Genomic DNA, 25,469 nt, shown 5'->3' on the forward strand with positions numbered 1-25,469 from the left:
GAGGGAACTATTCCCGACACTGAACCTGCTGAAAAAATTTCTGAAATGAATGAATTGGCCAGATCAACCATTATTTTAAACCTTTCTGATTCTGTGATTAGAAAAGTTGGGTCTATTGAATCTGCTTCTGAGCTATGGCAGAAACTTGATACTTTGTATATTGAAACCTCAATGTCCTCCAGAATGTATTTACTTGAAAAACTTTTCAAATTCAAACTTGATCTTTCTAAGGACATTGATGATAACATTGATATTTTCCAGAAACTTGTTTAGGACATTAAAAGGTCTGGTGACAAGACTATTGATGAATATACTAGTATTGCTTTGATGAATGCTATCCCTGACTCTTATAATGATGTTAAAGCTGCTATAAAGTATGGTAGGGATAGTGCTCCTCTGGACCTAATCATCAGTTCTTTAAAATCTAAGGAAATTGAAATTAAGGAACATAATGCCTTTAAATCTGCTCAGTCTAAAGCCCTGCATGTTAGGGGTAGATCCCAAACCAGAGGGGGTAATGATAACAATAAATCTAATGATCAAGGAAAGAAGAAAGGAAAGGGAAGGTCTAGATCTAACAGTAGGAATCCTAAGGCTAATAGAAAGTGTTTTAACTGTGGTAAGGTAGGCCACTAGAAGAAAGAGTGCCCCAACCCTAAGAAGCAGAAACATGGTAATAATAATCTGGATTCTATTGCTAACCTAGCTAATAATAATGATCCTGAAGGAGTGTGCTTCATGACTCATGATATTCTGTCTGTAAATTCTTCTCTGGGTTGCTCTTTTACTGAAAATGATTGGCTGATTGATTCTGGATGCACCTATCACATATCTCCTTTTAAATCTGTGTTTTCTGATTTTAAACCTGTAGAAAATACTTTTGTTTCTATGGCAAATGACAAGAAGTGTCAAATTCTTGGCATTGGTACAGTGTGTTTAAAATTCAGCAATGGCTATGTGCTAAACTTGAACAATGTGAGATATGTGCTTGATCTGTGTTACAATTTGCTTTCCTGCACTTGCTTGGATCTTGATGGGCTAGAGGGTAAGTGGGGGCAGGGAGTTATGAAGATCTGTAAGGGTGCTATGTGCTTGTTTAAAGCTGTGAAAAAATGTAATCTCTATGTGTGTTCTGCTCAACCTTTAGCCTGTGTGAATAATGTCTCAAGCCTGGCTCGGGTTAATAAAGCCATGTTGTGGCATAATAGACTTGGTCATATGAGTGAAAAAGGTCTAAATATTTTGAAGAAAAATGAGTTGCTTTCTGAAAATGATTTTCAAAATAGTCTTCCTTTTTGTGACACTTGTGTCTTGGGCAAACAACATAGGGTGTCTTTCCCAACACCCGTCACTGAAAATATCAGTCACAGTGTGTTAGAATACCTACACATGGATGTGTGGGGTCCATCCTCTGTGTCAATTCATTCTGGGTCAGTCTATTTTCTGTCCATAATTGATGATTTTTCAAGGAAAGTTTGGTGTTTCTTAATGAAAAACAAGTCTGAGGTCAGTGATAAGTTTTCTGCATGGAAAAATCTTATTGAAAATCAAACTGGAAAGTCTATCAAAGTGATTAGGACAGACAATGGTCTTGAGTTTTGTAATTCTCAAATAGACTCCATGTGTACTCAGTTTGGAATTAAAAGACACAAGACTACCCCCTATACCCCTCAGCAAAATGGAGTTACTGAGAGGATGAATAGAACCCTCCTAGAAAAGGTTAGGTGTCTCCTGTCTAAGAGTGGTATGTCCAAAAAATTTTGGGGTGAAGCCCTACTGACCTCAGCCTACCTTGTAAATAGGTCTCCTTCAGTCCCCCTAAAGGGAAAGTGTCCTGAGTCTGTTTTCACTGGTAGAAAAATTTCTCTGTCTCATCTTAGGGTGTTTGGCTGTAGTGCCTTTGTTCATACCAAGACTGACAAGTTAGAACCTAGGTCCAAGAAAGAAGTCTTCCTAGGTTACCCTGAGGGAGTCAAGGGTTATAGAATTTGGAACAGAAGTGAGCCTGGCTTCAGGGTCATTATAAGCAGAGATGTCATCTTCAATGAAGATGAGTTCCCCTGTGTTAGACCTGCCCCTGATACCACTCCTCTAAGTGTGGACAATGAGCCTCCTAGTGAGGTGGAGTCCACTGATAACCTCACTGAGGTGGAGGTATCTGAGGATACTCCAAGTGAGGTGGAGCAATTTTGGGTTCCAAATCCTATCACCACTGACCCTGCACCTGAGCCTGACCCTCAACCTGAACCTGAGCCTCAACCTGAGCCTGAACCAGCTTTACTTGATGACCAAGTTGTTAACCCTGGTCCAGACTTGAGTGATTATCTCCTGTCTAGAGATAGAGTCAGGAGGCACATTAGTCAACCTGAAAGGTATACTGGTTTGGTTAACCTGATTTCTTTGGCTTTTAATGTGCATGAATCTGATGGTGAAGAGCCTCAGTCTTATAAACAGGCTCTTAAATCTAAATTTTGGAATGAATGGCAAAAAGCCATGGAAGATGAGATGTTGTCTTTGAAAGTCAATTGTACCTGGTTACTTGTTCCTCTACATGTTGGTGCTTCTGTTGTTGACTGCAGATGGTTGTATAAAATTAAAAATGAGGTAGAAGGTCTTAGGTACAAGGCCAGACTTGTGGCCAAAGGGTTTACTCAACAAGAGGGGGTAGATTATACTGAGATATTTGCTCCTGTTGTTAAATTTACAACTGTTAGACTTATGCTTGCTTTGTGTGCTCATTTTTACTGGGAACTTAAACAAATGGATGTTAAAACTGCTTTCCTGCATGGTGACTTAGATAAGCCTATCTATATGAAACAGCCTGAGGGATTTGTAGATCCTAAGTATCCCAATCATGTTTGCCTGTTAAAAAGGCCTTATATGGTTTAAAGCAATCCCCTAGACAGTGGAACATCAAATTTAATTCTTGTATGCAAAATCTTGGGTTCATGAGAAGTACCTTTGATGCTTGCCTATATGTGAAAAATCATGATAAAGTTCCTGTGTTTCTGTTGCTATATGTGGATGATATGCTGATTATGGGACCCTGCCTTAAATCTATTAAGTATGTGCAATCTGCTTTATGTGATAACTTTGACATGAAGGATCTTGGGGATGCACAAAAGATCTTGGGTATTAATATCCATAGGAACAGAAAGGATTCTGTGCTTGTGCTTCACCTAGAACCATATGTGTTTAAAATCTTGCATAAGTTTAACATGTCTGCTGCTAAGTCAGCCTCTGTGCCCTTAGCTGTTCATTTTCTGTTGAGTAAAGATTTATGTCCAAAGTCTGAAGCTGATATTCATGCTATGAAAAAGGTTCCTTATGCCAATGCTATAGGTTCTGTGATGTACTTAATGGTTAGTACTAGGCCAGACATTGCTTATGATGTTTCTTGCTTGAGTAGATACATGTCAAACCCTGGACCTGTGCACTGGGAGGCCCTGAAATGGCTTTTGAGATATCTGAAACATACTTCTAAGTATGGTCTGTGTTTTATGAAGAGTGATGATGGTGTAAATCTATGTGGTTTTGTTGATTCCAATTATGCAAATGATAGGGACAAAAGAAAGTCCACTACTTCTTATGTGTTTACTGTTTGTGGTTCTTGTATAAGCTGGAAGTCTCAATTGCAGCACATAGTAGCCCTCTCCACTACTGAGTCAGAATATATAGCCATCACAGAGGCTATGAAGGAAGCAATTTGGTTAAAGGGAGTTCTTTCTGAACTTAAACTCTTAAAATCTGTTCCTGCTTTATATTCTGATAGTCAGTCTGCTATTCAACTATGTAAAAATCCTGTTTTTCATGATAGAACTAAGCATATAGATGTTAGGTTCCATTTCATTAGGGATGTTGTTGAGAAACAAGAAATATTGTTGCATAAGGTGCATACTGATAAGAACCCTGCTGACATGGGAACAAAGTGTTTACCTGCTGATAAACTGTTTAGTTGCATTAAAAGATTGCATTTTGATTGTGGTTAGCATGTACATGCGCATGTCCCGGGGGAAGACCTTGTTGGTCCTCTAGACCTTGGTCTACTGAAATCCCAAGGCAAAGTTAAAGACCTACTTGACTAATGAGTTTTGTCTCTTTGGTGTCTTGTTAGGCAACCTGGTTAATTCTTGACTAATGAGCTCTGCCTCTTTGGTGTCTTGTTCTAACCTTGTAGGCTATGATGAAGCAACACGATGACCAAGGCTCTCCTCTGTTTACCAAAGGTAGTCCAAGGTGGAGTATGTGGAATTATGGACCACCTTTTGGGCTTGGAATTAATTCGGCTGGGCCGTTTTAATTGATGGCCCGTTCTAAGTGTAATGAGTCCAACTCTTCTTGGCCCATTACTTATGGAGTGATTACCCGATGGCTGCCACGTGTCATCTTCACCCGGATTATGGCGCTGAGCCGTTGGATTGTGAGGTGTGTTTTCTCTGAGTCTTTAATCGACTCTCAACTCTTCACTCACTCATTCGATTCATTATTCTCTCTCTCTCTTCTCGAGCTTTCGCTCTGCCTTCTCTCTAAGAAACTCTCTCTCTCTCTGAAACTCTGGCCGATTTTCTTCTCCGATGGCTTCGATCTCTTCTTTTTGGTGAGGATCGAGTGTTATCTCTCAACCTCTGCTTTGATCTGGAGATTTGAGTGAGTTCAAACGGTTGAGTTTTTCCCTGTGTGATTTCTGGGAGGTTTATCGGTTGGTTTCTTAGATCCGTGAGATCCGAGGGTTCTTGAGGCCTTGTGGCTGTGATTGAGTCAGATCTGTGGCGTGAGGTGGCTGTAAGTGGTAGCAGTCGGGTAACCCTAGCTCGGGGTTTAGATTGGTTCCACGGTGCTCCCTTGTGACTTGTTGGATAGGACGGAGGAGGTCCTTGGCCCTGGTGCAGTCGTGGTTGCGACCTGAGCCATTTCTCTTTTCCTTGTGTTCTGCTTTTTGTGTTTACAGTTTTAGATCCATTCTGGATCTGTTCCTTATATTACTAACTGATTTCTTGAGTGTGCAGGTGAATTGTGGTGAGAAGCCTGGTACTATTGCAAGAGGTTAAGTCTTGTAATAGATTAGGGTTTAGTCTACCAATTCTTGTACTCCCTGAATTGTTCTTGTTTGTAATATTTGGTGTTGTACTTGGCTTGTACCTTCTGAGATTAGCCATCTCAGTCTCTGTCATATAAAAAAGGTCCCGGTAATTAGTGAACCCCGAGTAATCTGATCCCTACACATATCACTGTATTTTGAAGGCAATTCTGCGGGCTCGGATGGGCCATGGAGATAAAATAAGGGGCGAGATGGTAACTTAAATATGATACCAAATACTTGGAAATGACCATATAAGTATCTATGTCTAGGCATTACTAGCTTATCAAATGGGTCCTTAGAGTTTGCATTTGATTATATCTCTAACTTTACTTTCTCTCCTCTCTAATTATTTATTATCATCTTTGCAAAACAACGGCCAAAAAGAAACGCCTCACTTATAGCGGGACAGAGGGGGTATAAAATTTTATCATTCGATCATTATCAGAACATATGCAATTGAGATTTCGTTAGAATCCTTATAAAATTACCTTTAATTTGATACTCTCCATAAAAATATGTGCACTTTCCATTTTCATCAGTCCCATAAAAATATGGGCATTTCATTTATTTATAACTTATACCACCATTCAAACACTAATAATAATGAGGTCTCACTATCCACTAACACTACTTTAACTACCATTCCCCTCATTTCTCCAACTTTACTGATTTTGTCTTAATTCTCGTGTCATATCATATGCCCATATTTTTAAGGGACGAACATGGTATATTTTTATAAAATATAATTTTAATCGAAAGAGTTACCTATGTAGTTGAGTCATTTTCTTTTTCGGTAAAAACTTTTTTTCCTCTCTTACTTTACTCTTTCTTCAACTCTCTTACTTTATTCATTTTCTTACTTTCATCTATTCACTTTTCACTTTAACCTTTAGTAAATTAATATCTTAAATCTCGTGACGAAAAAATGCCTCAACTACCTTGGACGTAGGGTGTATATAAGAATTAACATTAATAATCTTTAAATTTATTTAATAAATTTTTAAATTTAAAATATAATTCACGTCCCATTATTTCAGCTAGGTAGAGTTCTAGCTAAGACTATATAGAGCAGACATCTATAATTCAAAACGTTAGAGCATCCACTACGCGGCGCGCCGGCGTCCCGCGACCCGTCCCGAAGAGACGGGTATGTCGCGCGCCGCGTTGCAGCATTCGTCCCGTCCCGTCCCGTCCCGTCCCGCGTCCCATGTCAACGAGACACACGACGGGCCGTCTCGCCACGCGCCTATGCGACGTGGCGCGACCCGGAGTCGTGCGTGACGCCCACTCGCCGGCCCGCGAGTGGGCGTCGTCACGTGCTGACGCAATAAATTTTTTTTTTTAAATTCGAATTTTTTTAAAAAATAAAAAATTAAATTAAATTTTTTTTCTAACGGTAATAATACCATTTTTTTGTTTTTTTAATTTTTTTATTTTTAAATTAATTTATTTACCCTATAAATACTCCTACACTATCCTCATTTCGCACACAATTACACATCTATTCTTCTATCATCTCAATTTCCTCTCAAATTTCCTCTCATCACAAGATGTCCGGCGAAGGCAACTACGGCGGCTTCGGCTCCGGCGGGTGGGATCTCAACGCCTTCGGCGATTGGGAGACCATGATCAACACACTGGGCGGTTCCAGTGCGTCGACGTCGGGGACCCAGGGTTCGGCGACGCCGGGGGGGTATTAACCACCCAACTTTGACGTTGATGCATATGCCCGTCCCTCCGCCCCGCGGTATTCGCAGAGATTATCCCAGATCCGGGAGGATTTTCCCGTTGATCCAACGCCGGGAGTAGGGCGAGGCGGTGGAGGTGGGCGAGGCGGTGGAGGTGGACGAGGCGGTGTACAACACCAGTCGGGCGAGGACGAGGAGGAGGAGGAAGAAGAGGAAGAGGATCTAGGTTGGCATCCGTACAGCAACCACGAAACGCTGGCGGTGTACAACGCCTGGATCACCGTCTCGTACGATCCCATCGTCGGGAATCAACAACCCTGGAAGTGTTTATGGGAAAAGGTCTGCAAGGTCTACCGAGTCGACCGACAGGTCAAAAAATTATGCGTCTCTACTCGGCCGAAGCGGCGCCACGACAACCCACATTTTGACGACCGCTTTGCGCGCCTACTATCAGGACACCCGTCAACAATTCAGATTTGTTGATGTTTGGCAGGCCGTGAAGGACGGGGAACGGTGGGCCGGCGGTTTCCGCTCCAACTCGGGCTCAAACTCGAAGCGCACGAAGCATACGGCGAGTGGCCAATACACGTCTGGTGGTGACACCGCTGAGGGCATCAGCCCACATGAGGCTAAATCGCAGGAGTTTGCGGGTACGGTCGGCGATGCTGGAGGATCCAGGCGTGGGCCGCAAGGGATGAAGGCGGCGAAAGCGGCTAGAGCGAGGAAGGTCCGAGGCGAATCAAGCTAGGCGGCCTCGGGATCGGGCTCGCGGGGAGGCTCGGACACACTTATGGTGGCGTACATGACCGCCACAATGACGGACACTTCCCGCTTCTCGCACTCTCAATTCGCGGCCTGGTGGAATGGAATTGTGCATATGGCAGCGCAACTTGGCCTTCCGACTCCCCCTCAACCTCGACCGCCTCCGGAGGATGATTAGCCGGCGGAGTAATTTTTTTATTTTCTTTAAATTTATATTTTAAATTATGTTGTGTGTTTTTTTATGTTGTGTGTTTTTTAATAAAGTGTGTTTTTAATAAAGTATGTTTGTTTTAATTGAATTGGGTTGGAAAAAAATAAAAATTTAAATTAAATGAATAGTAATTTAAGGAACGGTTAAGGGACGGAGGGTTCCAGGTTCCGTCCCTTAGTTAAGGGATGGAGAAATAAAGTACTGTGGGGCCCTTAAATAGTAGTTTAAAGGACGGTTGATAGAGAGCGTAGTGGATGGGCTTATTTGGCTACCAAACATAAAAAACAATAATAAATTAATTAGTCAAAATCATGATAACGACCGTGATAGTGACATATATAGTGCAGAGTGCAAACAAAATATACCTGCCAAATGATGACAAAATATACAAGCAGTATTTTGGAATTGCAGTTCAATTAATAAAATAATTATTGCACATGTTCATGTTGTACTCTCGCCGGCAGGTGGTGTGAGAGGTGTTCACATTTGCATTTTAAAAATCGAGATCGACATAAACTCTATAAGCACAAGAGTTCAATGAATATGACAAGGTTTTTGTTTGAGTGATTACTAAAAAAATTGTTTGATTTTGGTGAACAGAGAGTCAAAATGAGTAGTAGTTCTAGTATTCCAGTGATTGATTTCATGGAATTCCCATTGCAGTCGCACAAACTGTTGCAAGCATCCCAGGATTGGGGATGCTTCAGGCTCATCAATCACACCATTTCCCCCAATTTAATGGCGGAGATGAAAGCTTCGGTGAGAGCTCTCCTCGATCTCCCCGCCGATATCAAACAGCGGAACAAAGACGTCATCGCCGGCAGCGGATACGTCGCTCCCTCCAAAAACAATCCTCTCTACGAAGGATTAGGCCTTTATGATATCGCCTCGCTCGAATCCGTCCATCACTTCTGCTCTCAGCTCGAAGCTTCTTCTTCCCAGAGGTTCGATTTTTGGTATTGCTCTGGAGTGTCAATTTTTAATTTAGGGATTTAGAAAAAGTACCAATTTCTAGGGTTTCGTCAAGTTCTACTTGTGCATGCATCTTCTTAAATTTAGATTTGATTATCCCCTATTTAACTTGAAGATTGCTGTTGCATGCATGAGTATAAACCGTGATTAGCTTACATGCATGCAACATTAGCGAACATGCATGCGATATATAGTGAGAGCGCGGTGACGTGGCATTAGTTAAGAGGTCTCGACCAATGAGAAGAAGGCAATGACGTATTAACAGCCAATGAGAAGGGTCCTACGTGGAGGATACTAAGCTAGGAGGCGGCATGAGCTAGCTCGAGCTAGGAAACGGAGTATAAATAAGCTTAGCTACTCTTTCTTTTGTTTTTAGCGTTGATATTGTGTTGCTGAGCTGTAAGCTCGGAACTTAGGTCGTGGATCTAGAGTTCCTCTTCGTTTGTTCATTCATATTGTGTAACTCTTCGTTTGTGATTCAATAAAACGTTCATTCCTTGATCATTCGTGTGTTGTGATTGCGGATATCGCGGAATCTCGGTGGAGTTGAGCTAAGATAGGGAGGTTACGACGAGAGATCGTAACAATTGGTATTCAGAGCAATCGATCTCCGGACGTCGGAACGGTTACTCGAGGTGCGGAAATGGAGAAGAAAATGTTGGAGGCGATGGAGCAGAAATTGCAAGAGATGCGAGAAGAGCATAAGGCCGAGATGATGGAGATGTCGCAAACAATTGTTGCGCTTAATTTGCAGAATCAGAAAAATAATGAAATGGAGACTGGTTGGAATAGGTATGAAAATGGAGGAAGATCGACGCGATATGAATTTCCTAAATTCGATGGAGACGGTTTTGAAGGGTGGATGATGAGAGCTGAGTACTTTTTCCAAGTGGCTAAGGTACCTGAAGAGGATAAGGTTAGAGTGGCTGCAATTCATCTAGAAGGGAAGGCTTTGCAGTGGCATCGAGGTTTTGAAAGCGTACATGGAGATATGGCGTACGCGGATTGGTCGAGCTATAGCTCATCCTTGGCCGCTCGCTTTGGTGCTCACGCATATGAGGATCCATTAGCTGACCTCAGGAACCTCAAACAAACAGGTACGCTACAAAATTACATGGATACCTTTGATGAATTATATCCTAGAGCTGGAATTAGAGAGGATCAAGCTTTGAGCTTCTTCTTATCTGGATTAATTGATGAACTACAAATGCCTGTGCGTATGTTTAGACCTAAGGCATTATCTGAGGCTTACTCTTTAGCTAAACTACAAGAGTTGACTGTGAGAGCTCTAGGTGTTAAAACAAAGGTTAGTCAGAGCCATGTTCAAGCGAGCAGTAGCTACTATTCTAATAGCAAACCTTTGGCTGTGACTGCTACTAATAAGGTTGGAGTTTTGAATAACTGGAATGGAAGTAACAAGGAGGTTGGTAGACCGAATGGTGTTAGAGCTAGTACCAATTTGACTCCAAAAGAAATGGATGAAAAAAGGGCAAGAAAAGAGTGTTTCTGGTGCACGGAGAAATTCACTCCAAACCACCAGTGTAGTAAGAGAAGATCATATGTTGTGCAGCTGCTTGAGGTAGGAGAAGTGGGAAGTAATGAGGTGCAGGAAGTGAGTGAGGACGAAGAAGAAGATGAGAAATCTGATCTGCAGCTCTCCTTACATGCTGTGTGGGGAAAGGATGGACCTCAAGTAATGAGGATTAGAGGGAAATGTCAGGGTAAGATCTTGAGAATATTGATAGATACTGGTAGCACTCACAATTTTTTAAGCTCGAAAGTGGCTAGAAAAATCAATTGTGAACTACTTCCTGTTAATTCAAAAGCTGTGGAAGTAGCTAATGGGCAGATTCTGCAATGTACCCAAAAATGCAATAGGTTGGAATGGGAGATGCAAGGATCCAGATTTCAGAGTGAAGTCTATCTTATTACTCTGGAGACTTATGATCTGATATTGGGTGGAGAATGGTTATCCACTTTGGGTGAGATTAAGTGGAATTTTAACAATCTCAGTATGGTTTTCAAGTTGAATGGAGAGGAAGTGAAGCTACAAGGTGAGAGATGGTCACCTAAGGTTGAGCAATTGAATTTTCTACACATAATGAATCCAGATGAAGCTGATGTTAATGAGAGAAAGCTCAGTCAGTGGATACCTGCTGTTGAGTTGGAGACAGATTTATGTTATGAGCTTAGTGTTGAGGAAATTTGGCCAAAGCTTAATATGATTCTTAAAGAGTTTGCTGAAATATTTGAGGAGCCGAAAACACTACCTCCACAGAGAGAACTGGATCACAAAATTATTTTAAAGAGGGAGCAGATGCCATCAACATGAGACCTTATAAATATGCTGCACATCAGAAAAATGTTATTGAAGCTATGATTGAAGATATGCTTAAGGCTGGAGTTATTCGACATAGTGAGAGCCCTTTTGCAAGTTCCATTGTGTTGGTTAAAAAGAAGGACTCTACTTGGAGAATGTGTGTGGATTATAGAGCATTGAATGCTATCACGGTCAAAGACAAGTACCCTATACCTGTTATTGAGGAGTTGCTAGATGAATTGGGTAAGGCTGCTTGGTTCTCAAAGATTGATTTAAGGTCAGGTTACTGGCAAGTAAGGATGAGACCGGAGGATGTCCACAAGACTGCTTTTAAAACTCACTCCGGGCACTATGAGTTTTTAGTCATGCCATTTGGTTTGACAAATGCTCCAGCAACATTTCAGAATTTAATGAACACAATTTTCAGGAGTTATTTAAGGAAATTTATACTGGTATTCTTTGATGATATTCTAGTCTACAGCAGCAACCAAGAGGCCCATGAGCAACACTTGAGAGTAGTTCTGGAATTGATGAAAGAGCATAGCTTATTAGCTAAAAGGAGCAAGTATACTTTTGGGTGTAAGAAAGTGGAGTATCTCGGTCATGTTATATCTCATGAAGGGGTCTCAACTGATGAAGGAAAAATAGAAGCAGTGAAACATTGGCCTCAGCCTAAGACTGTCAAACAAGTGAGAAGCTTCCTTGGCTTAACTGGCTATTACAGGAGATTTGTGCATCATTATGGAGTGATAGCTAGACCACTGATAGAGGTGATTAAGGGCAATATATTCAAGTGGACAAATGAAGCACAAGAAGCTTTTGAAAAACTGAAAATGGCTATGATAACAGCTCCTGTGTTGGCCTTGCCAGATTTTACTAAAGAGTTCGTTATAGAGACTGATGCTTCAGGATTTGGAATTGGAGCTGTGCTAATGCAAGATAAGCATCCCATAGCCTTCATTAGTAAGTCTCTATCTCCTAAATATCAGACTTTATCAGTATATGAGAAGGAATTGTTGGCTATTTTAATGGCTGTGAAGAAGTGGTATCATTATTTGCAAGGCAAGAAGTTCATCATTCTGACTGATCATCAGAGCTTGAAATATTTGATGGATCAGAAGCTGACTACACCTACTCAACAAGCTTGGATGACCAAGCTAATGCAATTTGATTATGAAATTAGATACAAGAAAGGCATTGAGAATTCAGTGGCTGATGCTTTGTCTAGAGTTCCAGAAGTGATGACTTATGCTCTAACCTCCTTTGTGATTCCTCTTGAGTTAATTGCAAAAGTTAAGGAATCATGGAAAAAAGACACTCTGATCCAGAAAATTTTGGAAGAAAAAAAGCAGAATACAGAGTCTCATCCAAAATTTAGTTGGGAGAGGGAAGAACTGAGAAGAAAAGGCAAGCTGGTGGTGGGAAATGATGTGTTACTTAAGGCTCAGATCTTATCTACCTTCCATGGATCTGCTTTGGCTGGTCATTCAGGAGTATTGGGAACTTACAAGAGGATAGCTGCCCTGTTATATTGGCCGAAACTGAGAAAAGATGTCAGAGAGTTTGTGCGACTATGTGTTACTTGCCAAAAATACATGTCGGGTAATACTTCTCCATCTGGATTATTACAGCCTCTCCCAATACCTACTGCAATTTATACAGATATCTCAATGGATTTTGTTGAAGCTTTGCCGAGCTCTCAAGGTTATGACACTATATTTGTGGTGGTGGATAGGCTAAGTAAATATGCACATTTTATGGCTCTTTCACACCCATTTACAGCAAAGAAAGTAGCTGAGGTGTTTATGGATTCTGTGTTTAAATTGCATGGAATGCCAGTTAAGATTGTGAGTGATAGAGGAGCTATCTTTGTGGGGAGCTTCTGGAAAGAATTCATGAGCTTGTTAGGGGTTGAGCTGTTGTATTCCACGGCTTATCACCCAGAAACGGATGGGCAAACTGAAATAGTCAACCGAAGTTTACAATGCTATTTACGTTGTGCTATGGGAGAGAAACCGCATACTTGGTTCCATTGGTTGAGTTTGGCTGAATACTGGTACAATACTACTTATCACTCGAGTATTAGAATGACTCCTTTTGAAGCTCTATATGGCTTTGCACCTCCTTTACATGTTCCTTACTTACCGGGTGATTCCAATATTGAAGCAGTCGATCTTGCTCTCAGAGACAGAGAAGAGATGCTTGCTATACTTAAACGAAATGTCCAGAAAGCGGCTGACAGAATGAAGAAACAAGCGGACAAACACAGAAGTGATAAGGAGTTTGAGATAAGGGGAGTGGGTTTGGTTGAAATTGAGAGAGTATAGGCAGAGATCCATCCGAGGAAAACACCACAAATTTGAGCCCAAATACTTTGGTCCATATCAGATATTGGATAAGATTGGTGCAGTAGCTTATAAACTCAATCTACCAGCCTCGGCTACAATTCACAATGTGTTTCATGTATCATTGTTGAAACCAGCTTCACCTCCAACAGGCCCCGTAACTGATCTACCAGAGATATCTCACTTAAATGACGCTATTCCTCAGGCGATACTCGACAGAAAAATGGTTAAGAGACAGAATCAAGCGGCTACTAAATGGCTCATCCATTGGGAGGGAAAATCGCCGGCAGATGCTTCATGGGAGTTTGCGGAGGTGATTAAAGCCAGATTTCCATGGTTCCTTGTGGAAAAGGAACCTTAAGAGGGGAGCATTGTTGCATGCATGAGTATAAACCGTGATTAGCTTACATGCATGCAACATTAGCGAACATGCATGCGGTGACGTGGCATTAGTTAAGAGGTCTCGACCAATGAGAAGAAGGCAATGACGTATTACTAGCCAATGAGAAGGGTCCTACGTGGAGGATACTAAGCTAGGAGGTGGCATGAGCTAGCTCGAGCTAGGAAACGGAGTATAAATAAGCTTAGCTACTCTTTCTTTTGTTTTTAGCGTTGATATTGTGTTGCTGAGCTGTAAGCTCGGAACTTAGGTCGTGGATCTAGAGTTCCTCTTCGTTTGTTCATTCATATTGTGTAACTCTTCGTTTGTGATTCAATAAAACGTTCATTCCTTGATCATTCGTGTGTTGTGATTGCGGATATCGCGGAATCTCGGTGGAGTTGAGCTAAGATAGGGAGGTTACGACGAGAGATCGTAACAATTGCTAGGATAGATTTGATTAGGTGAATTTGTTTCTGAATTGAAGATCTATTTTGATGCAAATTAAGCCAACAGTAATGAAAAGAAATGGTTTTTTGTTGCAGAGAAACCATTGTTAAGTATTCTGTAGCTGTACATGAACTGGCAATGGAGTTAGGTGGAATGCTATGCCGAAGCATGGGATTCGACGTAGATTTGTTTCGAGGATGGCCTTTCCAGTTCCGGATAAACAAGTATAGCTTCACTCCTCAAAGCATAGGATCATCCGGGGTTCACGGACTCGGGATTCTTAACCATTCTACAAGACGATGAGCGCGTTGGTGGTCTCGAGGTGTTGGATGAGAGATCTGGAGAGTTTGTTTCTGTTGATCCATTGGCAAACTCTCTTCTTGTCAACTTCGGAGATGTTGCCAAGGTCAGACATAAACTCAGATATAATGGTGTTTCGTCCGAGGTTGATGTTTCGATGATTGATGCAGGTGTGGAGCAATGGGAGATTCTGCAACGTAAGGCATCGTGTGCAATGCAAAGAAGCAGCAGTGAGGATTTCGATTGCTTTGTTCGTGTTGGGGCCCAAGGGGGCAGCAATAGAAGCGCCTTCGGAGCTTGTGGACGCTGAGCACCCACGGCTGTTCGTCCCATTCACGTTTGAAGATTACAGGAAGCTCCGGCTCTCCACCGGACTGCGTGCTGGTGAAGCTCTGGCGGATCTGCTATGTAAGGCCTCAAGCTAATGGCAGATACAACCATCTTTGTTATGTGGTTTTTACACATGCTTCCTTGTATCAGACCTGTTTAAAGAATAAAAGCATTAATTATTGTTTATTAAAAATATTATAACGCATTTTAATGTAAATTTTGTCAAGTAAGGTAGAAATAGATAAAAAAATTGAACTAAAGTATTGTTTGTGAAAAGTCACTTTTTAGATACAAAAACTTACCTTAACAAGCAATGACTTCTCTTCCTTCTCCCTCAATCCGCCATTCGATTACCCATCTTCTTCAAGCGCAGCTCAGTTGGTAAGATGCTTCCCCTCCAACCAATAGATCGAGGGTTCGAGTTATCACATGGTAGATGGGGAACCATTGTTGATCCTCCTTGAAAAAAACAAAACCTTAGCACGTTGCAGCTGTCCTATTTCCTCTCTTATCACGTGATTGTTGATTGCACTCCGACTCTCGCTTCTCTCTTGATTTTGTATGTGTTTGTGGTTTCTTGATTGGATTCTTCATATTTTTTGGGATATTTCCTTCTGGTTTGTTGATTTTTGACTGTGGGTAATATTTTAACTTCAGAATTTTTCATGGATTTGTTTACCTTCATATATTTGATGTTCAGTGTCAGGCTTGAAGAAAGCAATGAAAATCAAAATGGACAAACCTTGATATGCTATGATTTGATTTTATTGATGTTTGATTTAGGTTTCTTCTTGGATTTGAATCATTTAATTATCTTCATGGTATGGTTGAGAATTTTGACAATATAACTTTCTTGAACCTTGATACTGATGAAAAATTATGAATTTTTTGTAACACAATTGTTCCTTTTCTAGAACTTCTTTACGTTTACAGTTTACTGTTGGGAGTGACTGCAGCTATCTTGTTTTGGTTTTATTTATGTATCGGTTTTGTTAGTTTCAATGGTTTCTTAATTAATCCATAAAATCTACTAGTAATTTACTTAAATAATTTAACTATAAGGTTGATATATTATAGATACATATGTATATGACATTGTGATTCATCTCATTTTGTGAAACAGATTTGTTTTGCTAAACTCCAAATGATAATATATACTCCCCCGTCCGCGAATAGGAGTCCCGTTTTTCCATTTTAATTCATTCGTAAATAGGAGTCTTAGTTCATTATTGCTACTATAAATGGTAAAGAGATCTCACATCTCACTCACATATCATTTAAAACTAATATATTCAAGTGAAACCATATTCCACTAACTTTCATCCACCCACTTTTCTTACCATTTTTAAAACCCGTGTCAGAATGAAATGGGACTGCTATTCGCGGACGGATGGAGTAATTAACTTAATGTTTTTTTATCGCAAACAAACTTAAATTAATTTAATCAGCTTTAACTACTTTCAATGTCAATCGTGGGTATTAATGAAAACTAAATTATTTTAGTTATAACTAACTTTCGAAAAATATCTTAAAGCATTGAACGCAATTATCTGGATTTAAACTACTCCCTAGGCCCTCTATTTTGTGTCCAGTTTTCTATTTTGGTCCATCCTATATTATTGTCTCATTTCATTTTTATTATTTTTGGTAGAAAACCCCAAATTCCACTAACTCTTTTTCATTTACATTTTATTGTAAAACTACTTATATAAAAGTAGGATATACATTCCACTAACCTTTTCAACTCACTTTCTACATTTCTTAAAACTCGTCTAAAATTAAGCGAGTCAAGTTTCTGCTATAATTCCACATTGATTTTCTTATCACCATAACTCAGCTTTTAAAAAGGCATAAGAAAATGGCGGACACAACAATTGTTGGCCTCTGAAGGTTATTGTGGGTGCTTCTACCGTTTAAAACATCATTGAAGACATTGGAGTGGTTGAGCACGTTAATATAATTTTTCGATCCGGTAGCCGGAGACCGCCTCAAGCACTAGAGTCGGGTGAGAGCCTTTATGGTTGTTCTCATATATATGCCCTTCTCCATGTCATGGGGCAATTCTTCCATTGTTAGTGCATGCACTCAATGCTGCCAAGTATCTTAAGGATGTTATAGTTTGCTTCGTGGAGACGAAGCAGCCGTAGACAGAGGTTGGTTGTATGTGCCATCATATTTTCTTCATCGAAGGCTGCGTGAACACCCTTGCACAATTTTCTAAATCAATGACGGCCAGTGGACTCGGCAATGTACTCGTAGAAAATATCCGAAGTTAATTTAGTTGCAAGTTGGCGGACGTACACTTCTGTAATGTTTGTAAGACCTGACCGACCTAAAGTGTCTGGTCGTTGTTGAAAGTATTTGTTCCGAGCCGCTAATGTATTTCCGATGAGCAAAATAAACTTTTGGTGTATACGGAAATGACGTCGGAAGACCGTCATCTTCCCACTGCGGTCACTAAGTAAAATAATTCCGAATGAATCTTTAGGCAGCTTCCTCTCGATCACAATAAATATATTTGGGGTTCTAGTGCATGATGAGTGGAAGGGTTGGCATGGTACTCTATAAGACGTTCCATAAACTTAATTAAATTATCTAATTTGTCATTGTATGAATTGATACCACTGGAGGTATACTAGAATTAAAGAGATAAAGAGTTTCGGATGAGCGAAAGATAGAGCTTTTGAGTGTGAAAAGAACTTGTGTATTGAATCAAATATGAAAAACAAAATTGGATAGCTTCATTGAATAACAAATATAATTTGAATTTTGGAATGAATTTAGATTTAAATTATAATTTGCATTTATATATGTATGTATGTTAAAACGATAATATGTGAGGCCTACTCGCACGGGAGCAATGGGCTTCATGTTGCTCTGTCATTGGTCGGGGGGACGCATGGCGGAACAGGCCGCTCCCCCTCACTCGGCGTCCTCACTCACCATGGGAGATGACGCTTGCATCGCGCTCCCTCATTCCGTGCTAATGACTCCATTAACCACGGGAGGGAACGCTTGCAACGTGCTCCCCCATTCCATGCTGGTGGAACGTGATGCGTAGGGGCGGTAAAATGGATAGCGGGTAATGGGTAAAATTAGGTATGGGTACCCGACTTGTCGGGTGAGGGTACCCGTGGATAACCCGTTTCGCCACCCCTAATGATGCAGTTCGCGTTTCGGACTTACTAGTCCACGTTCTTAATAATATTATTTAATTTAGTTTCTTAAAAATTTAATGTTTATTCGAAATAAAATGAAAACACAAACTTGGCCAAATGCATTAAGCGATCAATGCTTCCAACTTCATAAATATTCCACTGTCCCATTAAAAATGAAACGTTTTCTTTTTCGGATTACCCTATTAAAAATGAAACGTTTTTTAAAATGAAAATAACCTCAGCACTACTTTTTTATCTCTCTTACTTTATTCTCTCCTCTTTAACCCGCAAAATAACAATACATCAAATCTTATGCTAAAAATAAACATTTCATTCTAATGGGATGGAAGGAGTACAATAGTAGTGGTATTTTAAAATAGTAGGCTGATTATTAAATTAATTTAATACAAATACATATGCTTCTCATTATTCTTCATATAGTAATATATTCATTTGAATATCAGGATGTTTTGCTCAGCAAAAGCTCAAGAGCTTCACCGGTAGGTGATTTGGTTGAAGATCTGAGCTTTCTATACTCTTCGAAGTCGAACGGCACATAGCGGCAAGGGTTGCCGGAATCCAGCAGTTGCGGCGGCGCCTCTACTTTCTCATTTCTCGGCCCCAACACGAATAGAGCAATTGAAATACGTACATTCGCCTCATAGCACTGCACGCGATGCTTCACATTGCAAAACCTCCCATTGCTCCAAGCCTAATTAATGTATGTACATGTGATAAGAACACAGCTAAAAACAAAATATCTAATTTTTCTTTCTTTGCTTTCACTTTATCTGTCCTAATTTATCATATCTTTTACTCCCTCCGTTCCCTCATAGTTGATGCGGAATTTTTCGGCACGGAGTTTAAAAAAATGATGTTGATGTATTAAATAGAGAGGTAGACAAGACAGGACCCGGATCCCTCTGCTGTGGCATAATCACAAACACATCATGCTGTGGTAACAAACGACGCCGTTTTTGTTGATTTTTTCAAAAATTTCTTTCTTTCCTTCAACTGTTGGAGCAAATTCCAATATGCATAATAGATTTATTATTTAAACTCTTCCGTATAACAACTACGTTGGTATAAGTTAATGTAAAATAATATACTAATTAATTCAAACTACGAGGAATCATTAATAACTATTACTCCACCTTCTATTAGATTATACTAGAGAAGGCTTATAAATTGTGAACATGATGGAATAAATATTCCTTCAAAAAAAATGATGGAATAAATATCTGTATATTTTATTTTTAAATATTTAGTTTTTAAATGTTGATTCTCGCATGATCTTTAATTTTACTTGGAGATGTTGATATGGATGAATATGCAAAATTTTTATTTTGCAATAAAAAATAATTTTTTTAATTAATATAGAGATATTCCTATTTTATTCTTTTTAGAAAATTTTTATTTAGAAATTTAATTTTTTTATCTTTATTTTATTATTTAAATAAACAAACAAGTTTGCGAATTTTTTAAAAAAGAGTGAATGATAAATATGACTTGAGCTTTTTGCTCTTCCTTTTTTCATATTTCTATATTTTGTGATCGATATAATCTAGTAGTAGGTGGAGTAATAGTTATTAATGATTTCTCGAAGTTTGAATTAATTAGTATATTATTTTACATTAACTTATACCAACGTAGTTGTTATACGGAAGAGTTTAAATAATAAATCTATTATGCATATTGGAATTTGCTCCAACAGTTGAAGGAAAGAAAGAAATTTTTGAAAAAATCAACAAAAACGGCGTCGTTTGTTACCACAGCATGATGTGTTTGTGATTATGCCACAGCAGAGGGATCCGGGTCCTAGACAAGTAAGAAAAAAAAAGTAAGAGAGAGAAAAAAGTAGAGGGAGTACAGTAGAGAGAGTAAAGTAAGGAGAGAGTAAAAAGTTACTATATATGAAAATGACTCAACTATGAGGGAATTTCTCGAAATAGAAAAATTACTCAACTATAAGGGAACGGAGGGAGTACTTTATTTTCTCCACTTAATTCAGTAAATATCATTATTTAAATTACGTGCCGAAAAGAAATCAATCGCATGCAAAGGGAACGGAGGGAGTAGAAGATGTCATATTTGTGGTATGACACGGGATTTTAGGAAGGTTTTTACATTAATATGATATACTCCATTCGCCCACAAAAAATAGACTAAGTTCAAAAAAAAGTTTTCAACCAATACTAACCCTACACATCATTCTAAATGTGAACCCCACAATCCACTAACACTCATTTTGCTACTTTTTCTGTAACGCCCCGTTTTTCGGAACCCTAATTTTCGAACCATAAAGTACTTGCATTTAATGCTTTTAATGTCGCGAAGTCCGTGGATTAATTGTCGAGTGGAATTGTTGTTGGATACTTTTCGTGACCTAATTTTGAGTTGGAATTTTGACTGGGTCAACTTTGTTAAATATGTGACGTGACTGCTTTGAATAATTGATGTGGGGTGAAATTAAATGTTTGTGAATAATTGATAATTTATTATTAGAGCTAGAAATTATGAAGTAAATCACAATGCGAATTTTTAAATAATTCCTTTCTGTGAGGAATATTTATTGGACTCGATTCCGTGTTGGATCCGATAAATTAAACAGATAATACAAAAATCCAGTCCGGTGATAAATAAATTGTGGCCTGCACAATTTAAATAAAATATAAAGGACCGTGAATCAAACTAATCTATTAAATCTTCTCCCGGTTGACTGGGTCACCAAGCTGCATTAATTCAAATTTTAATTAATGATTCTGTCGAGATTTTCTTCCTCCGTGATGAGATTTTCCTCCTCCGTAATCTGCAAATAAAAACCAAATAAATTCATATTAATTCAAATAAGGAAAAAAGGGAATTTCAAATTTACTCTCCCCTCAACCCGCGTTGAAAAAAAAACGCTCCCTCTCTCCCAAAATCTCTCCCATATCTGTAACCCCTCGCTCTATAATATTCACGTCACAATCATTCTTTCTCATATTCATTCTCTGCAACAAGAAAGCAAGATTTCTTCTACTCAATCAAATTCAAGGTAAATTCTGCAGAAATTCCTCTCTATTCTACATGGTTTGAAATCAACTCATTCACTCTTCTCTATAGAAAACCAGAACTAAAATCAGGGAAAGATTCATCATCTATTCTTTCACAACCTGTCTGCAAACTGAAGGTATATATATATTTCCCACCCACTATCAATATCAATTTCAATTTCAATTTCATACTGCTGCATCAATACATCCTACACTACCGATTAACTCAATCTGAAATTCAATCTTAAAATAGCATAAATCGAAGCAAACGGAATTAAGGAATCAGACTTTAATTCATGAAATCAAACTAACAACGTACGTCGGGGCTGTTTCAGGGTGTGCGGGGCGGTTCGGGTTGGTTTCGAGGCTGTTCAGAGGTGAATCGGGACTGTCCCGTTTGAAGATGGGGGCTGCGACCCTGTTTCGGGGCTGCACGACCACCGACGGAGCAGCGGCTCCCGGCGGCGACAGCAGCGCCGTTAACTCCGTCGAGCAGTAGCCGACGGCTTCGTGCAGCGGCGTCGGAGTTACTGATGCGGCGAAGGCTGGACGACGGCAGCGACGAATCAGCGGCGCGACGGCGTGTACGCGCCCGGAAGCAGCAGCTCCTCCGGTGAATCGGCGATGTCGAGCGACGTCAGTAGCGAATGGCAGTCAACGCGACGGCGCGGGCGGAGAATTGAAGTCGGAGATGGCGGAGATGGAGAGGCGGCGGACGCCGGGGTCGACGAGAGTGAGATTTTCCCCATTTTGGCCGAAGAGAGAGAGAGAGTGTGTGAGAAAGAGGGAGAAAGACGTGGGAGAGGATGGAGAAGAAGTTTGGGCCTTGGTTTAAAAAAAAGATTTGGGCCTCATAAGTTAAATGGGAGGATTTATTTAAAGTTTGGGCCGCCTCATAATTTAAATGGGAGGATTTATTAAAGTATGGGCTCCATTTAAATCTTTGGGCCTTAAAATTTTAATTGGAGATATAAGGTGGGGAAGTAATTAAGCTTTGAGGCTTTTAAATAAATCTTTGGGCCGATAATTAATCGTGACGAAACCATTTAATTAAATCCCGAATTAATTTTGAAGTATGAATAATTTATCTCAAGCCCAGAATATACATAATTTTCTTAACAAAGGGAAATGGTTGTGATAATTCAAGTTATGCGCTTGAATAATTTTTGGGAATTTATTTGACATCGTGGTGTAAAGTACGAGGAGCCAAAGGAGGAATTATGGGCGGCCGCCGAATAATAAAAAACCGAGAAAAAAACGAGATAAATAACTTTAATTAGGAGGCATGCATTTTTATTTATTTGTTTGAAAAGTGTGTTGATATATATTATCTAAATGTTAAAGGTGAATCATTGCAAGTGAATCGTGATACCAAGGGGAAGAAAGTACTTGAGAATTAAGCAGTCGATGTGAGCTTTCTTTTAAATAAGGACGATGTCCTAAATATTTTATCGATGGGAATGAAACTGTATTTATCATGCCGTGATTTGATTTTTAACGTACTTGAGAATTAAGCAGTAGACTGTGTGCTAGCGTACGGGCTGGCCGGTCTAGTGACTTGGTTTGTGGCCACATTCCAAGTCATGTATTGGCAGATATAGCTAACGTCTATGGAAAAATGACTGATCAGTCGACTTTTACAATGGGAAATGATTTTGAGTGCCTCGGGCCTTTCTAAAGCTAAACCCCGATGGTTACTTATGTATGGCATGATAAATAATATTTTTATTGAAAATGTTTTCGGCAAGAGCCCACTGAGTATATTTTATAGTACTCAGCCCTGCATGTGTTTTCCCTCTGTGCAGGTTGAGCGGCGACGAGCAATTCGTGGTGTTGAGCAATTTAAAATTGAAATATTGTTTGGTTAGTTGTGAACTACGAGTGTCATTGTGTCTCCATACATGACGTCACTCATCATTCATTTAGCTTTGAACCTAATTATTTGGATAATGTCAAACTCTTGGCCTTTTTTTATTAAATATTAATTGTTGGTCAAACTCTTTATTGAAACCCTAGTTTCCTTCGTCTATTTATTAATTCCTTTTAATCACGATCGCCCGTATTTATTAACCCTAAAGGGAGGTCGTGACATTTTCCCTCCATCCCTCTTACTTTTCCTATCTCTCTCTTACTTTACAACTTATACATTTAAATTCGTGTCATTCACAATCTTGTCTATTTTTCGTGGACGGGGGGTGTAGAATATTTTCTAGAAAAAGGAAATGTAACATCTTTTAGCATAACAAACTAAAAAGGAAAGTGAGACATCTTTTATGAGACGAAAGGAGATGAGTAGTTACTTTTTCGTTAGAAATGCTCTAAGATGGAAAAAAGTGATAGAGTGAGAACCAAATCCATACCAAAGCAACGTCTCCGACATTCACAACGAGACTTCCGGCTACTGGATCGAGCGACACGATTTCCCCGGTGATGTGATGCACAGCCTTGAGACCATTAACGATCTCATCATCTTGCAATATAGTGAGAAATCCGGGATCCGAGTACAATAAGATGCCGGTTAATCCGACGCTTTGCGGGTCGTAGTTGTATTTGTTCATCTTTAACTGACATGTCCAGTCCTCCAAAAGCTCCCAGTCCATCCCGAGCCCCTCCATCACCTTTCTTCTTAGAAACTATGTCAGATCTTACACTGCGAACAAATAGTTGTTGAGCACCTCCCTAGAAATATAATGTAAAACTTATTTAAAATTTCGATTAGAATTCATATAAGTGTGGTCATACTGCGCGCCTCTGTCTATAAAATTAGAAATTTATAAAATAACCAGGTTTTAATGTGTAACTGGTAATATAAGAGATAAACAGAAAAGTAATTGTAATGGTGTTAATGGATTAGTGCGCCACATTAATAGTAGTGGAAAAGTTTCTATAAATAGATAGTGTTTAATTTTAAGGGGCAGACTAAATAATAAAAGTGGTTTATTTTTATCAGTATTAGATAGGGATTTTAGTTGACCTCTAATGTGGCAAAACGTGGATTTGAGAGCAGAAGTTGTCGATGGCTCGGGGTGAAGCAATATCGTATTGACTGAGGCCCTCAAAGTAAGGGCTAGTAATGTTTAGTGGGGTGTAGCCTTTGCTTGGCTCAGGGTGAGAGTTGTTATGTTTAACCTCAACGGGAAGGTCCATCAGCGAGCGTGTGACGGCTTTCATCTCGGCCATCAGCTCCGTGTCCACGCCATTGTTAACGAGTCTGAAGCAACCCCACTCTTCACATGCTTTCACTATCTTCTCTGCTAGATTAGACGAATCTTTCATGTCGATTACCGGAGCTGAAACCTTATCCATTGCTTTGCTTCTACTTCTTTTTTGACAAGTTTTTTTGTTGTAATATATTTTAAATTGGTGATGGAATCTGCATATGCATGTTGGTACTTTATAGTGTAAATTTGTGTCCTTAGTCTTCCAAAAGGTTGAAACCCTAACCCCAAGGACCCCCAACTTTTTAGCCCGTCAGTATTGTGAGGGGTGTTCAATTAGAGTACGCAGTGGCAGGTTAATTAAGGGAAAAGGCTGTAACCCACTGTCACTAGAAGCCCACCTCCCAAGATTTCACCTTTATGCATGAGAGATGTTGCAACTACACGACAGTAGTGGGAATCGATCATTGCTCATTCTTCCAACTCTATCTGTAAGTGTAGTTAACTTAGATTAATAAATCACTGGATTAGATTTTTTGTAGTGCAAACTCTATGAAGGAACACCATTCGTATTACACTCATAATTGATATATAGTTGACTAACTCAAGTTGTGTAATTTTAAAAAATCAAATATAAATTCAATTTTAGTTTTGAAGTAAGGCTATAGTTAACCAATTGTAACCAACACCCATAATAATTAAAAAAATCAACTATTTATAACAAATTACTGCCAAAACAAATCGCATTGAAAACACAATTTAAATATGTTTTCTAATTTTAAAAATTCCATTACAATTCAACAATATATTTACGCAAGTTAAAATAATTAGATAGAAATTTAATACATTTAAAATTATGTTTGCAAATAATTATGATTGCGAGAACCAATGAACCAATGCTTTGGGAAGTGAATTTAGATTAGAGCATCCGCACCGGTGCTCGCTGGCAAGGATGGCGTCGGTGCCGCTGGCGCGGCTGACCCCTGCTCGCCTCTGTGCTCTTGCCGCTGGCACGGCGCTGCTTGATGCATCGAACACGTCCGTGCCGCTGAGCAGCTAACGTGGCGGCGCCTGATTGGCCAACGGCAATGCCGTTGGCAATTTCATTTTTACATTTTTTTTAAAAAAATCAGATTTAATTAAAAAAATCTGAATTAAATAAATTTTTTTCCCACTTCCCAATAAATTATATCCGTTTTCTCCCCACTTTTAATTTATTTTTTAATTTTTCCCCAAAATTCACATTTTCATTTATACATACCCCCACTTCCACACCAAAAA

The 25,469-nt window shown here is 39.5% G+C and overlaps 2 pseudogenes; one reads left to right on the forward strand and one right to left on the reverse strand.

Annotated features, from left to right (window-relative positions):
* The first annotated feature begins 8,222 nt into the window (after window positions 1-8,222).
* On the forward strand, window positions 8,223-15,040 carry LOC121783348 (annotated as a pseudogene).
* Window positions 15,041-18,455: 3,415 nt separating this feature from the next.
* On the reverse strand, window positions 18,456-24,336 carry LOC121783349 (annotated as a pseudogene).
* Between the last annotated feature and the right edge of the window lie 1,133 nt (window positions 24,337-25,469).

Source organism: Salvia splendens, chromosome 21 (genome assembly GCF_004379255.2).
Source record: "Salvia splendens isolate huo1 chromosome 21, SspV2, whole genome shotgun sequence".
In the NCBI taxonomy this organism is placed as follows: Eukaryota; Viridiplantae; Streptophyta; class Magnoliopsida; order Lamiales; family Lamiaceae; genus Salvia; species Salvia splendens.